A 15,588-nucleotide genomic window follows, 5' to 3' on the forward strand; every position below is an offset into this window, starting at 1 on the left:
GATATTTGTGGTCTCTCTTGTAAAGCATTTAATTCAATGTTAACTTGATTGTATGAACTGACTTCTCATTATTGGCTGAATAGCTAAGCATTTAAAGCTTGTATTGTAAACTGATCGATGTAAAATGCTCAACTAATACAATTGTTTTAAAAGATGATTGATTAAAATGATTAAACTAATAAAAGCAAAACAATATTTGAAGTATTTCCCTTCAATGGAAGATCAGCTAATTTGCATACCAGAACTTGTCAGTTATCAAATATTTTGTCTGTGTCCACCCTTTCCTTTCCCTGCATCACAGTGATTGACAGCACAGTTTTCATGGAGCTGTGAAACTCCCCTCCTAAATCATATTGTCTATCTGTGTCATATTTGCTTCTTTGATGATACTGTAAAGGTCCCATAAAACCATGTTGTCACGTACCTTGGTGGAGGCCAAAGTGGTGACAGGGCTTCCCATGCGACTTTAGTCCAAACACACCTAAATGTGGGACTAGACGTGTGAGGCTCAGGTTAGTACTGGTGCTGGGACCTGGACAGCAGGTGGTGATCAGTAGAGATGGTCTGTAGGGATGGTGGTTGATGCAGATAAGGGTCCGCTTCACAATCAGCAGTGGTACACAGTCCATGTACTGATTGTGTGGAATGCCAGACAGGGCCTGGAAGGCAGATCTGGTAACCAGGCTCTGAAGGAGCAGGCAGCTGGAACCACGGTCATACAAGTTCAGACGTCTGGAGAAGAGGATGTATTCAACAGTCAGACCAGGGTCATACACAGATGAGCAGAGGTAGAAAGAACAGTGTCTGGAGACAAGCTGGATCAAGCATAGGAGATCAAGCAGGAGCAAGGTCAAGCAGAAAGCCAGGCTCACGATCATTAGAGAGTAAGGGAAATCCAATAACAGATCGAGTCGGTAATAGGAAATCAGGCAGCAGGGTAACCAGGAAGCACAGGAACAAGGATCACAGAGAGCTAAGAATATTCAGCAATCAGCACGTTAGGACTTCCTTTAAATAGGTAGCTTGGTGCCATTCTGGGAACTGAAAGTACGTGGACGTGCGCCAATGTGCAGGTCCATGCCATTCATGTGCCGACATGTCTACAATCACCTCTGCGCCCACCTCACTGACTACAACCTCCTCGATCCACTACAGTCTGGCTTCCGTCACCTACACTCCACCGAAACCGCCGTACTCAAAATCACTAATGACCTGCTAACCGCCAAAGCTAATGGCCACTACTCAGTCCTTTTACTACTTGACCTCTCCGCGGCCTTTGACACAGTTGACCACCCCCTCCTCCTTAATAAACTACACTCCATCGGCATCAGAGACTCCGCACTCTCCTGGCTCTCCTCCTACCTATCCCAACGCTCCTTCAGCGTTACCTATAATGCTACCACCTCCCCCTCTCTTCCCCTCTCTGTTGGGGTCCCCCAAGGCTCTGTCTTCAGGCCCCTTTTCTTCTCCATCTACACCTCCTCCCTCGGCAAACTGATACACTCCCACGGCTTCAACTATCACCTCTACGCTGATGACGCGTAAATTTACCTCTCCACCCCTCACCTCACCCCTTCAGTCTCCGCCCGTATCACCCACCTGCTGAACGACATATTAGACTGGATGTCACTCCATTTCCTCAAACTGAACCTTTCCAAAACCGAGCTCCTAATCTTCCCCCCAGTCCACGCCCCCCCCTCTTTCCATCATGACCAACAACGCCACCATCAGTCCCACCCCGCAAGCCAAAATCCTAGGTGTCACTCTAGACTCAAACCTGTCCTTCCAACCCCATGTCCATTCGTTAGCAAACTCATGCAGACTCCACCTCCTCAACATCTTCAGAATATGTACGTTCCTAACCCCAGACACTACTAAACTACTCGTTCACTGCCTCATTATTTCACATTTGGACTACTGCAACTCCCTTCTCACCGGCCTACCTCATCACAGACTATCCCCACTTCAGTCTATCCTGAACTCAGCGGCCAGACTCATCCACCTTACCAACCGCTCCTCTTCTGCCACCCCCTCTGTCATTCTTTAAAGGAAATTTCAAATCCATTCAGGAAAGAAAAACTTTTGAACTAAGATTGATAATTCTATTTGACACAAGAGATAACGGCCTGAATTTGGACATGGGATTCCTCAATCATTATCCAACAGTTTTATGACTATCAGCTCAAGCATGACTGCCTCTGTTAGTGTTGTCCCCCCCCCCTTCCAGACTTTGCTTTTGCTGTGTCTTATCTCTGTTTTTTGTTTTTTTGTTTTTTACCATCTCTTCTAACATTCTGCTAAATCTTTGTTTCAGTACTGCTTAGACCTGAAGAACGGGACATTCCCCAAAAGCTTGTCCTCAATATTGTATTTTAGTGCAAGTAAAAAAAGTATCACGGACAGTACTCAATTGTTCCTGTCGCAAATGCACTAATACGGCTACAATCACCTCAAGCATATTATAGACATTAAACCTTCAGAAAGTAATTGTTAAGTGGATTGTCAACAATAAAGGTAACAATTTACTCACAGCAGAATTGTTCAACAATACAATGAGATTAGTAGGACTGTGGTTCATTCTATTTACCATTAGTGAATGGTCTTGACCTAAATGCACTTGGTGGATAGAGAACAACACTGTGAACATCAATAAAATAATCTGTTCAACCAATATGCTTGATACAGTGCCTTGAAAAAGTATTCATACCCCTTGAAATTTTCCACATTTTGTCATGTTACAACCAAAAACGCAACTGTATTTTATTGGGATTTTATGTGATAGACCAACACAAAGTGGCACATAATTGTGAAGTGGAAGGAAAATGATAAATGGTTTTCAACATTTTTTTACAAATATCTGAAAAGTGCAGCGTACATTTCTATTCAGCCCCCTTTGCTCTGATGCCCCTAACTAAAATATAATGGAACCAATTGCCTTTAGAAGTCATGTAATTAGTAAATAGAGCCCTCCTGTGTGCAATTTAATCTCAGTATAAATATAGCTGTTCTGTGAAGCCCTCAGAGGTTTGTTAGAGTACATTAGTGAACAAACAGTATCATGAAGACCAAGGAACACACCAGACAAGTCAGGGATGAAAGAAAGCCATAAGAAGTCCTGTTTGCAGTTTGCGAGAAGCCATGTGGGGGACACAGCAAACACATGGAAGAAGGTGCTCTGGTCAGATGAGACCAAAATTTAACTTTCTGGCCTAAAATCAAAACGCTCTGTGTGGCAAAAAACTAACACTGCACATTACGCTGAACACACCATTCCTACCGTGAAACATAGTGGTTGCAGCATCATGTTGTGGGGATGCTTTTCTTCAGCGGGAACAGGGAAGCTGGTTAGAATTGATGGGAAGGTGGATGGAGCCAAATACAGGGCGGATACCGGGGTGGAGGTTCGCCTTCCAGCAGGTCAACAAGCCTAAACATACAGCCAGAGCTACAATGGAATGGTTTAGATTAAAGCATATTCATGTGTTAGAATGGTCCACTCAAAGTCCAGACCTAAATCCAATTGAGAATCTGTGGCAGGACTTGAAAATTGCTGTTCACAGATGCTTTCATCTAATCTGATAGAGCTTGAACTATTTTGCAAAGAAGATTGGGCAAAAATGTCCCTCTCTAGATGTGCAAAGCTGGTAGAGACCCAAAAAGACTTGGAGCTGTAATTGTAGTGAAAGGTGGTTCTACAAACTATTGACTCAGGGGGACTAAATACAAATGCACGTCACACTTTTCACATTTATTTGTAAAAAATATTGAAAACCATTTATCATTTTCCTTCCACTTCACATTTATGTGCTACTTTGTGTTAGTCTATCACATAAAATCCCAATAAAATATATTTACGTTTTTGGTTGTAAGAAGACAAACTGTGGAAAATTTCAGAGGGTATGAATACTTTTCAAGGCACTGTAAGTCTTGTTGGCAAAGAGCATACTTATATGTGTTTATGTGTGTGCCACAAGCCTCAGGTATTCCTCTGTTCCTGCCACCTGATGTTCAGTGGTGACCTGTGAAACCATGTCCAACAGTGATTCACAAGTTGTCAGGTCAGTATACAGCCTGCAGCACAGCCTGTGTCCCACCAAGACCAAATCACATAACTTGTCACAGTCTCTTAGCAAACAAGAGCTACTAGCTTGCTTAACCCATCCAGGGCAGCAGGCTAGTAGTAGCAGAACTTGTTTGGTAAAATACTGTGGCCTGCTGCTCTGAATTATGCACTTCAATATCGGGCACTTTCACCCCCTTTCTGCGCAATCCAATTTTCAGCTTTCAGCGCTGTCGCATTGTGAATGACAATTGCTCGGTCATGCAAAACTGTACCCAAATTAGATTTGTATCATTTTTTTCCCGCAAATAAAGCTTTCTTTTGGTGGTATTTAATCCCCACTGGGTTTTTTATTTTTTGCTAAACAAATGAAAAAAAACTGAAAATTTAGGGAAAAAAATGTTTTTTCTTTGTTTCTGTTATAACATTTTGCAAATAAGTAATTTTTCTTGTTCACTGATTTGCACTGATAGGCTGCAAAGATGGGTACTGGTGAGGCTGTACTGATGGGCACTGATAGGTATCACTGATTGGAACTGATGGTACTGCAGTGATCATCAGGGCACTGATGATCAGTGCTCTGATTATCAGTGTAAATGTGTCTTATCAGACTTGCCGGTTTCCGGCTCTCCTTTCTTCACTCTGAGTAAAGGAATGCCGATAACCAGCAAGTTTGATGGGCACTGATGAAGCTACACTGATGGGCACTAGTGAGGCTGCACTGATGGGCACCGGTGGGACGGCACTGATGAGGGGGCACTGATGGGTACTGATAGACGGCACTGATGAGGCTGCACTGCTGGGCATTTGTGAGGCTGCACTACTGGGTATTGATGGGGCTGCACTGTTGGGCTCTGATGAGGCTGCACTGATAGGTGGCACTGATTGGAAGTAGTTAAGCAAGCTAGCAGAATAAGCACTGTTTGATAAGAAGAGACTGTGGTCTGCTGTCCTAGATTAAGCAAGCTAGTAGTCTACTATCTTGTTTAAGACAGGGCAGAAGACCACAGTGCTGCTACTACTAGTTTGCTTAGCAAAGGGCACAGTGACAGTCTCTTCTCTTGCTGAATCCAGGCGTCTGTATGTCACACCATGTCGGCTTGAGTCCCACCATTCCAGGCACCTGACACAACCAGACAGACTCCAGGAGGTTCCAGTCCTCAGCAGCCTGGCCGCTCTTCGCAGCTTCGCCCTCCACCCTTATGATTTATCCAGAAGAGACCAAGGCACAGCAAGCTGAGAAGGCATATCACTCCTCCAGGCACTTCCAGATCTTTAGGCTAAGAATTGGCAAATAGGCGGCCACCACCGCCCCTGTGTGTCAAAATGAAAAAAAAATGAAAAAAAGGCAGCCTGCTAATAAATATCCCACTGCTTCTGGGACCCAAAAATGCACATTACATTTGGCATGTTTCCTTGCTCTATGTGGGTAGAGTGTGACAGGGCACAGTGGGCCCCCTGCCCTTGTGGGCCCATGTGCATTGCACACTCTGCACACATGGAATATACACCACTGGGCTGGATGCATTCAGTTCCCTGAAGGCTGCATGTAGCAGATGCAATGTGGGCCACACTGTTCCTGCCTAGATGTAGGCAAATGAAAGGCAGACCACACTGTCACTGTGGCACAATTGATGGTTAGTGTCCAGCTTTACACCAGGTCAGCCTGCTGTGTCAAAGGCTAGAATTTTGTATTGCAGTAATGGAGCTCATTGGTCACCAGTGCAGTCAATAACTCATAATTTAGCATCAAGCATGCTTTTCCAGCCCTGGGGGTTGAACATACTGTCCCCCTGCTAGCTCTCCCATTTTGCTCTCTCTCTTTTTCCTGTGGATCTCCCTGGTGCCTAGTGGGTCTCTATTTGCTGCACAACTATCCCCAGCTTTCAGTCCCTGGTCACTGTTATCCTCTCAGTGCCAGACTGCACCTTCTTCTTGGCTTTTCTATTCTGAGATTCCCTGCCACCATCACATTGACTCTCCACTTCCTGTGGGTGTGGTGGGTTGGGCCAAAGTCTGAAGCCACAGATCTGGGAGCTGGTCAGTTAATGGCCAAGGGAATGTAATGGGGCACTACTCGAATGGGGCTTCCATCCAGAGCTACACATAGTACTGTCTTCTAAAAACAGGAAATACTAAACAGAAACAGAAAAACAGAAAATACTTACATGTCATTACTTTCATCATGAATTCAAAAATGGTGTTTAACTCATTAGTTTATATTTGACTTCATTAAACAACATATTTCTCAGAACAAAGACTTTCTCATCAGCCCTGATTCCACTTTGCAATCTATTACTTCTAGCACAACCATACATTAAGATAAATACAAACTGATTCTTCTACAATAATATTTTGGGATTGGGAGATTATACCAGAATACCTGAAGGAAAATAGAAATAACATGAAAACTCTGTAGACATGTAAGAACTCTGAAGTAAAACCTTGTCAAGATTTCCCTTTAGGATTTTAAGTCTGAAGGGCTTCTTTAGGCTAGGTTCACACTTGTGCAGTCATGCAGGCCGCGATTTGCGCAGGCACGAGAGCCCATTCATTTGACATGCTGGAAAGAAGTTCCTGCACTATTTTTAAAACACAGCCTGCATGGGAACCGAAGTTCCAAGTACGGTTGCGATTTCCAGTTATTGTTGTGGAGCCAAAAGCAGCTGCCCCATACATGCCAACAGTACTATTTTACACTCCCTTGTCCCTGGAAGTCTTTGTCCAGGCTGTGTCCGATATGTCACTGTGAAGTGCTGTCACTTATGCTGCCCAGCTCTGTCCTATTGCCACTTACAGGTGACTCACATGTGCCAACCATGTTACTATTCACATGTAAATAACGGCAGCATTCATATGTAAATAGCGACAGCAATGTGGCATTCAATGTCAATGTAAATAGCAGTGGCATTTATAGTTATACTATGCCTCAGGAGGTTCCAGCCACCAACAACTCTGCTGGTGGTCAGTGTAAATTCCCCCTTACATTGGTGGCCAGTGTACAAATGTACTGGTCGTTAAATTAAAATCCTCTATTACATTGGATGTCAGTGCAAATTCCCCATTACATTGGTGGTCAGTGCAAATTCCCCATTACATTGGTGATCAGTGCAAATTCCCCATTACATTGGTGATCAGTGCAAATTCCCCATTACATTGGTGGTCAGTGCAAATTCCCCATTACATTGGTGGTCAGTGCAAATTCCCCATTACATTGGTGATCAGTGAAAATTCCCCATTACATTGGTGATCAGTGCAAATTCCCCATTACATTGGTGGTCAGTGCAAATTCCCCATTACATTGGTGGTCAGTGCAAATTCCCCATTACATTGCTGGCCAGTGTAGAAATGTACTGGTCGTTGATGTAAAATCCTCTATGACATTGGATGTCAGTGTAACGTCTTCATTACAGTAGTGGTCAGTGCAAACTCCCCTTTACATTGGTCATCAGTTTGAACCCCCCCTTACATTGCTTCTAGGACTTCTAGTTAGGACTACAGAAAATACTTGGTTGCTGTGAAGTGGCTCTGTAGCTTACACATGTATTTGCAAATGTGTGCAAACAAAACCCCTGTTTTTTATGTGAACTGATAAACAGGACAATTTGGCTGGTTGCAGGCTGGTTGGTAAGTTAACCTGGGAATTTTAGTTTGTTGTTGTTTGACATGCATCGCCCTTCCATGTACTCATTCTGCAAAGGCGAGTTATTCTGTAGATTGGGGCAGTTCCCGTTTGTTTGTACCTCAGGGGGCAGCAGCTCCATAAGCTTCAGAACCCTCACTGATGAGGAAAGAACATTCTCTCCAGGGCTCCAGACTAGTTATCACCTTCCCAGACATCTGGACACTCCTCTCCAGAGATTGGCTAGGGCATGATAAATATTCAGGTTGGTCATTAGCCTCTCCCAGCCCCATATTCTGGAAACTTCTTCCAGAAGCAGGGGGAAACAGTCAAACTCTCAGCTTGTGAAACCCTGAACAGACCAGAGCAAACAATAACTGCTCCCTTGACTAAAGAAGTAGGCAAAAACTTAATTTGCTTAGCATCCTACACTGGGAGGGTGCTACATGTAGTTCACCTTTACCAGAAAGCTGCCTATATACTGTGTGTGTGTGTGTATATATATATATATATATATATATATATATATATATAAATATATATATATTGTGGGAGCTCGCATCAAAATGGTAGAGCTTTTTAAAGCACACAGCAACTCGCTTCTTCTTATTTAAAGGCCTTTTAGCCCAATTTTATTCAAAAAAGAAAGTTCAATAACATGCTTCACACGCAGGGGTATCCACCATCAAACAAATGCAATGAATATTCAGCCTCCTGGCTTGTACACAGATTTACATCTGTCCCCTGCAGACTCTTTCCAAAATATGGCTTTTTTTTGCACACAGCTAACCACTAGCTCATAGCTACTCTGACTTCCACCTCTCTTTGGTGAAGCCCACCTGACTCCAAGGGAGTGACCTCCTGTTTGCCAGGGTGGAACCCTCCTGACTCCTGTCTGCCGGGGTGCAACCCAGAATCATGGTTTGGGCCCCTACAAAAAGGCCTGCACACACCTGCGCAATCAGTGTGCTGGCTGCTCTCAAAAATTGGACCCAGGATTTGGAGATTTCATCCCTCCCAAATCTCTTAGAAATCTCCAGGCCGCAGGTTCCATAACAGGCTTTACAAACCAAAGAGGAAACCGATAAACCAGTTTCCTCTGCATTACGAGAACTGCCTGGAGCCCCTCAACCTGTATAGTTGAGAATCCTGGGTCACCACTGTGATTTCCAATGTGGCAGGATACCGCACTGCCACAATATATATATATATATACACACACACAAACATTTTGCCTTGCATTTTTAATTTAAAATGAATAAAACTGTTACCAAACAATAGTCTATACAGATGAGGAGCGTCTGGAGAATAAAACAAACTGTAGGTTGACCAAAGTTGAATAATGCCCTTGCTATAGATGTAGGCAATTTATGTACCACATGAAGCCTGACTGGAGAACTTCTAGGACATTGCTAAGAGATGCCCAGCTGTTACTGTTCACCTTCACCATCATGGGAGTGAACTCTTTTTCTGCTTTAAACCTCTTCGTATATGCTTTCTCTCCCCTGATGCAGCAGCTCTGAGCTCAGCATTTAAGGGGTCACGCCTGTAACGACAAAGGTGAATAGTAACAGCTAGGTGTCTCTTAGAATCATCCCAGAGGTTTTCCAGTCAGGCTTCATGAGGGATGTAAATGGGCTACACCTATAGCAGGGGCATTATTCAACTGTTGTCAAAGTTGTATAGTTTGTTTTTACCTACAGATGCTCCTTATCTGCATAGACTATTCTTTGGTAACAGTTTTATTCATTTTAAAATAGAAATACACACAAGTCTGACCACAGGAATACAGGCAGGCTATGCTCCTACTGTAAGTAGAATGCAAAGAAGAAAACTGACCACACTGGAATGGCTGTGCTTCCATGCCTAGCATGGTCAGTTTGAAATAGAAAGCAAGGGGACTGGCAGAATACACAGTATTTCACACAAAGTAAACAATGCAAATAGAAAAGGATACTTGTTCATACAAGCACATGGTACAGCAGGCACCTACCAGGAATATGAAATGTTGGGGTAACATACACTTTAAACAAACAGAGGTTTGTTAATTCAGTGAGGGTTGTATCATAAATGTCTGCTGCTGGTAGAGTATAGAAAATATGGTGTCCTTTGCTCCCAGAAATTAAGGTATATATGAACCTTCACCTTGTAAAACAACCCATTCAGTTGAAGATTGAATTGAAAGGCAAAACATTTGTGTATAGATACAAAAAACATTATGAAAACCTTCTTTGCTGATTGCAAGTGCAGTGCTTTACAGGCTGCAGAGTAAAAAAAAAAAAAATTTTACAAAAGGTGAGTCCTTTAGGCCTGGTTCATACTTTTGCGGGCCATGTGGGCCACATCTGCGCGGGCACGGTAGCCCATTCATCTGATGGTCAGGAGGAGGAGGAAGAGTGAGGCTGGGGTGCAGGAGCCTGGGAAGGATCCTAGGCAGAAAGGGGCTCCCCTCTAGAAGTGATGCTGGAGAGGAGGAAAGCTTTGGACTTCACTGGCCCCCTGAGAGAGGACCACCTGGCGGCAGGGAAGGAGCTGACCAGCCAAAAGGCCACCAACCCAACAGCAGCACAAGAGAAGGACTCAGTGAGTACACCTACACCCCCTGGGCCAGAGAGAGGAGAGAGCACTTGGGTGGGAAACCTAACTCGCTCTAAAGCTGAGACCATTGCCCTTCTGGTAGTTACTACTGTATCCTCTGTCCAGGGATTCCTCCATACAGCCGGACTGAGGAGCATCTGGGATTGGAGAGGTACATTGGGAGATGCTGGCTAGCTCTCCAGGAGAGGATTTCTGTGTAAAGGCTTGTAATATAGTTCAGGAAGTTTGTTCTTAGGTGCCATTCCCTTGGGTATCCCATACACCAATTAGCCTATCCCCTAATAAAACTTCAAAAACAAAGCTCAAGGACTGGTTTCTGTCTCCTGGTACAAGTCTGAATGGAAACTATCACCTCTACGCTGATGACGCGTAAATTTACCTCTCCACCCCTCACCTCACCCCTTCAGTCTCCGCCCGTATCACCCACCTGCTGAACGACATATTAGACTGGATGTCACTCCATTTCCTCAAACTGAACCTTTCCAAAACCGAGCTCCTAATCTTCCCCCCAGTCCACGCCCCCCCCTCTTTCCATCATGACCAACAACGCCACCATCAGTCCCACCCCGCAAGCCAAAATCCTAGGTGTCACTCTAGACTCAAACCTGTCCTTCCAACCCCATGTCCATTCGTTAGCAAACTCATGCAGACTCCACCTCCTCAACATCTTCAGAATATGTACGTTCCTAACCCCAGACACTACTAAACTACTCGTTCACTGCCTCATTATTTCACATTTGGACTACTGCAACTCCCTTCTCACCGGCCTACCTCATCACAGACTATCCCCACTTCAGTCTATCCTGAACTCAGCGGCCAGACTCATCCACCTTACCAACCGCTCCTCTTCTGCCACCCCCTCTGTCATTCTTTAAAGGAAATTTCAAATCCATTCAGGAAAGAAAAACTTTTGAACTAAGATTGATAATTCTATTTGACACAAGAGATAACGGCCTGAATTTGGACATGGGATTCCTCAATCATTATCCAACAGTTTTATGACTATCAGCTCAAGCATGACTGCCTCTGTTAGTGTTGTCCCCCCCCCCTTCCAGACTTTGCTTTTGCTGTGTCTTATCTCTGTTTTTTGTTTTTTTGTTTTTTACCATCTCTTCTAACATTCTGCTAAATCTTTGTTTCAGTACTGCTTAGACCTGAAGAACGGGACATTCCCCAAAAGCTTGTCCTCAATATTGTATTTTAGTGCAAGTAAAAAAAGTATCACGGACAGTACTCAATTGTTCCTGTCGCAAATGCACTAATACGGCTACAATCACCTCAAGCATATTATAGACATTAAACCTTCAGAAAGTAATTGTTAAGTGGATTGTCAACAATAAAGGTAACAATTTACTCACAGCAGAATTGTTCAACAATACAATGAGATTAGTAGGACTGTGGTTCATTCTATTTACCATTAGTGAATGGTCTTGACCTAAATGCACTTGGTGGATAGAGAACAACACTGTGAACATCAATAAAATAATCTGTTCAACCAATATGCTTGATACAGTGCCTTGAAAAAGTATTCATACCCCTTGAAATTTTCCACATTTTGTCATGTTACAACCAAAAACGCAACTGTATTTTATTGGGATTTTATGTGATAGACCAACACAAAGTGGCACATAATTGTGAAGTGGAAGGAAAATGATAAATGGTTTTCAACATTTTTTTACAAATATCTGAAAAGTGCAGCGTACATTTCTATTCAGCCCCCTTTGCTCTGATGCCCCTAACTAAAATATAATGGAACCAATTGCCTTTAGAAGTCATGTAATTAGTAAATAGAGCCCTCCTGTGTGCAATTTAATCTCAGTATAAATATAGCTGTTCTGTGAAGCCCTCAGAGGTTTGTTAGAGTACATTAGTGAACAAACAGTATCATGAAGACCAAGGAACACACCAGACAAGTCAGGGATGAAAGAAAGCCATAAGAAGTCCTGTTTGCAGTTTGCGAGAAGCCATGTGGGGGACACAGCAAACACATGGAAGAAGGTGCTCTGGTCAGATGAGACCAAAATTTAACTTTCTGGCCTAAAATCAAAACGCTCTGTGTGGCAAAAAACTAACACTGCACATTACGCTGAACACACCATTCCTACCGTGAAACATAGTGGTTGCAGCATCATGTTGTGGGGATGCTTTTCTTCAGCGGGAACAGGGAAGCTGGTTAGAATTGATGGGAAGGTGGATGGAGCCAAATACAGGGCGGATACCGGGGTGGAGGTTCGCCTTCCAGCAGGTCAACAAGCCTAAACATACAGCCAGAGCTACAATGGAATGGTTTAGATTAAAGCATATTCATGTGTTAGAATGGTCCACTCAAAGTCCAGACCTAAATCCAATTGAGAATCTGTGGCAGGACTTGAAAATTGCTGTTCACAGATGCTTTCATCTAATCTGATAGAGCTTGAACTATTTTGCAAAGAAGATTGGGCAAAAATGTCCCTCTCTAGATGTGCAAAGCTGGTAGAGACCCAAAAAGACTTGGAGCTGTAATTGTAGTGAAAGGTGGTTCTACAAACTATTGACTCAGGGGGACTAAATACAAATGCACGTCACACTTTTCACATTTATTTGTAAAAAATATTGAAAACCATTTATCATTTTCCTTCCACTTCACATTTATGTGCTACTTTGTGTTAGTCTATCACATAAAATCCCAATAAAATATATTTACGTTTTTGGTTGTAAGAAGACAAACTGTGGAAAATTTCAGAGGGTATGAATACTTTTCAAGGCACTGTAAGTCTTGTTGGCAAAGAGCATACTTATATGTGTTTATGTGTGTGCCACAAGCCTCAGGTATTCCTCTGTTCCTGCCACCTGATGTTCAGTGGTGACCTGTGAAACCATGTCCAACAGTGATTCACAAGTTGTCAGGTCAGTATACAGCCTGCAGCACAGCCTGTGTCCCACCAAGACCAAATCACATAACTTGTCACAGTCTCTTAGCAAACAAGAGCTACTAGCTTGCTTAACCCATCCAGGGCAGCAGGCTAGTAGTAGCAGAACTTGTTTGGTAAAATACTGTGGCCTGCTGCTCTGAATTATGCACTTCAATATCGGGCACTTTCACCCCCTTTCTGCGCAATCCAATTTTCAGCTTTCAGCGCTGTCGCATTGTGAATGACAATTGCTCGGTCATGCAAAACTGTACCCAAATTAGATTTGTATCATTTTTTTCCCGCAAATAAAGCTTTCTTTTGGTGGTATTTAATCCCCACTGGGTTTTTTATTTTTTGCTAAACAAATGAAAAAAAACTGAAAATTTAGGGAAAAAAATGTTTTTTCTTTGTTTCTGTTATAACATTTTGCAAATAAGTAATTTTTCTTGTTCACTGATTTGCACTGATAGGCTGCAAAGATGGGTACTGGTGAGGCTGTACTGATGGGCACTGATAGGTATCACTGATTGGAACTGATGGTACTGCAGTGATCATCAGGGCACTGATGATCAGTGCTCTGATTATCAGTGTAAATGTGTCTTATCAGACTTGCCGGTTTCCGGCTCTCCTTTCTTCACTCTGAGTAAAGGAATGCCGATAACCAGCAAGTTTGATGGGCACTGATGAAGCTACACTGATGGGCACTAGTGAGGCTGCACTGATGGGCACCGGTGGGACGGCACTGATGAGGGGGCACTGATGGGTACTGATAGACGGCACTGATGAGGCTGCACTGCTGGGCATTTGTGAGGCTGCACTACTGGGTATTGATGGGGCTGCACTGTTGGGCTCTGATGAGGCTGCACTGATAGGTGGCACTGATTGGAAGTAGTTAAGCAAGCTAGCAGAATAAGCACTGTTTGATAAGAAGAGACTGTGGTCTGCTGTCCTAGATTAAGCAAGCTAGTAGTCTACTATCTTGTTTAAGACAGGGCAGAAGACCACAGTGCTGCTACTACTAGTTTGCTTAGCAAAGGGCACAGTGACAGTCTCTTCTCTTGCTGAATCCAGGCGTCTGTATGTCACACCATGTCGGCTTGAGTCCCACCATTCCAGGCACCTGACACAACCAGACAGACTCCAGGAGGTTCCAGTCCTCAGCAGCCTGGCCGCTCTTCGCAGCTTCGCCCTCCACCCTTATGATTTATCCAGAAGAGACCAAGGCACAGCAAGCTGAGAAGGCATATCACTCCTCCAGGCACTTCCAGATCTTTAGGCTAAGAATTGGCAAATAGGCGGCCACCACCGCCCCTGTGTGTCAAAATGAAAAAAAAATGAAAAAAAGGCAGCCTGCTAATAAATATCCCACTGCTTCTGGGACCCAAAAATGCACATTACATTTGGCATGTTTCCTTGCTCTATGTGGGTAGAGTGTGACAGGGCACAGTGGGCCCCCTGCCCTTGTGGGCCCATGTGCATTGCACACTCTGCACACATGGAATATACACCACTGGGCTGGATGCATTCAGTTCCCTGAAGGCTGCATGTAGCAGATGCAATGTGGGCCACACTGTTCCTGCCTAGATGTAGGCAAATGAAAGGCAGACCACACTGTCACTGTGGCACAATTGATGGTTAGTGTCCAGCTTTACACCAGGTCAGCCTGCTGTGTCAAAGGCTAGAATTTTGTATTGCAGTAATGGAGCTCATTGGTCACCAGTGCAGTCAATAACTCATAATTTAGCATCAAGCATGCTTTTCCAGCCCTGGGGGTTGAACATACTGTCCCCCTGCTAGCTCTCCCATTTTGCTCTCTCTCTTTTTCCTGTGGATCTCCCTGGTGCCTAGTGGGTCTCTATTTGCTGCACAACTATCCCCAGCTTTCAGTCCCTGGTCACTGTTATCCTCTCAGTGCCAGACTGCACCTTCTTCTTGGCTTTTCTATTCTGAGATTCCCTGCCACCATCACATTGACTCTCCACTTCCTGTGGGTGTGGTGGGTTGGGCCAAAGTCTGAAGCCACAGATCTGGGAGCTGGTCAGTTAATGGCCAAGGGAATGTAATGGGGCACTACTCGAATGGGGCTTCCATCCAGAGCTACACATAGTACTGTCTTCTAAAAACAGGAAATACTAAACAGAAACAGAAAAACAGAAAATACTTACATGTCATTACTTTCATCATGAATTCAAAAATGGTGTTTAACTCATTAGTTTATATTTGACTTCATTAAACAACATATTTCTCAGAACAAAGACTTTCTCATCAGCCCTGATTCCACTTTGCAATCTATTACTTCTAGCACAACCATACATTAAGATAAATACAAACTGATTCTTCTACAATAATATTTTGGGATTGGGAGATTATACCAGAATACCTGAAGGAAAATAGAAATAACATGAAAACTCTGTAGA

Source organism: Staurois parvus, unplaced genomic scaffold (assembly GCF_062004578.1).
Source record: "Staurois parvus isolate SC_StPar_1 unplaced genomic scaffold, SC_StPar_1.0 ptg000314l, whole genome shotgun sequence".
Lineage (NCBI taxonomy): Eukaryota > Metazoa > Chordata > Amphibia > Anura > Ranidae > Staurois > Staurois parvus.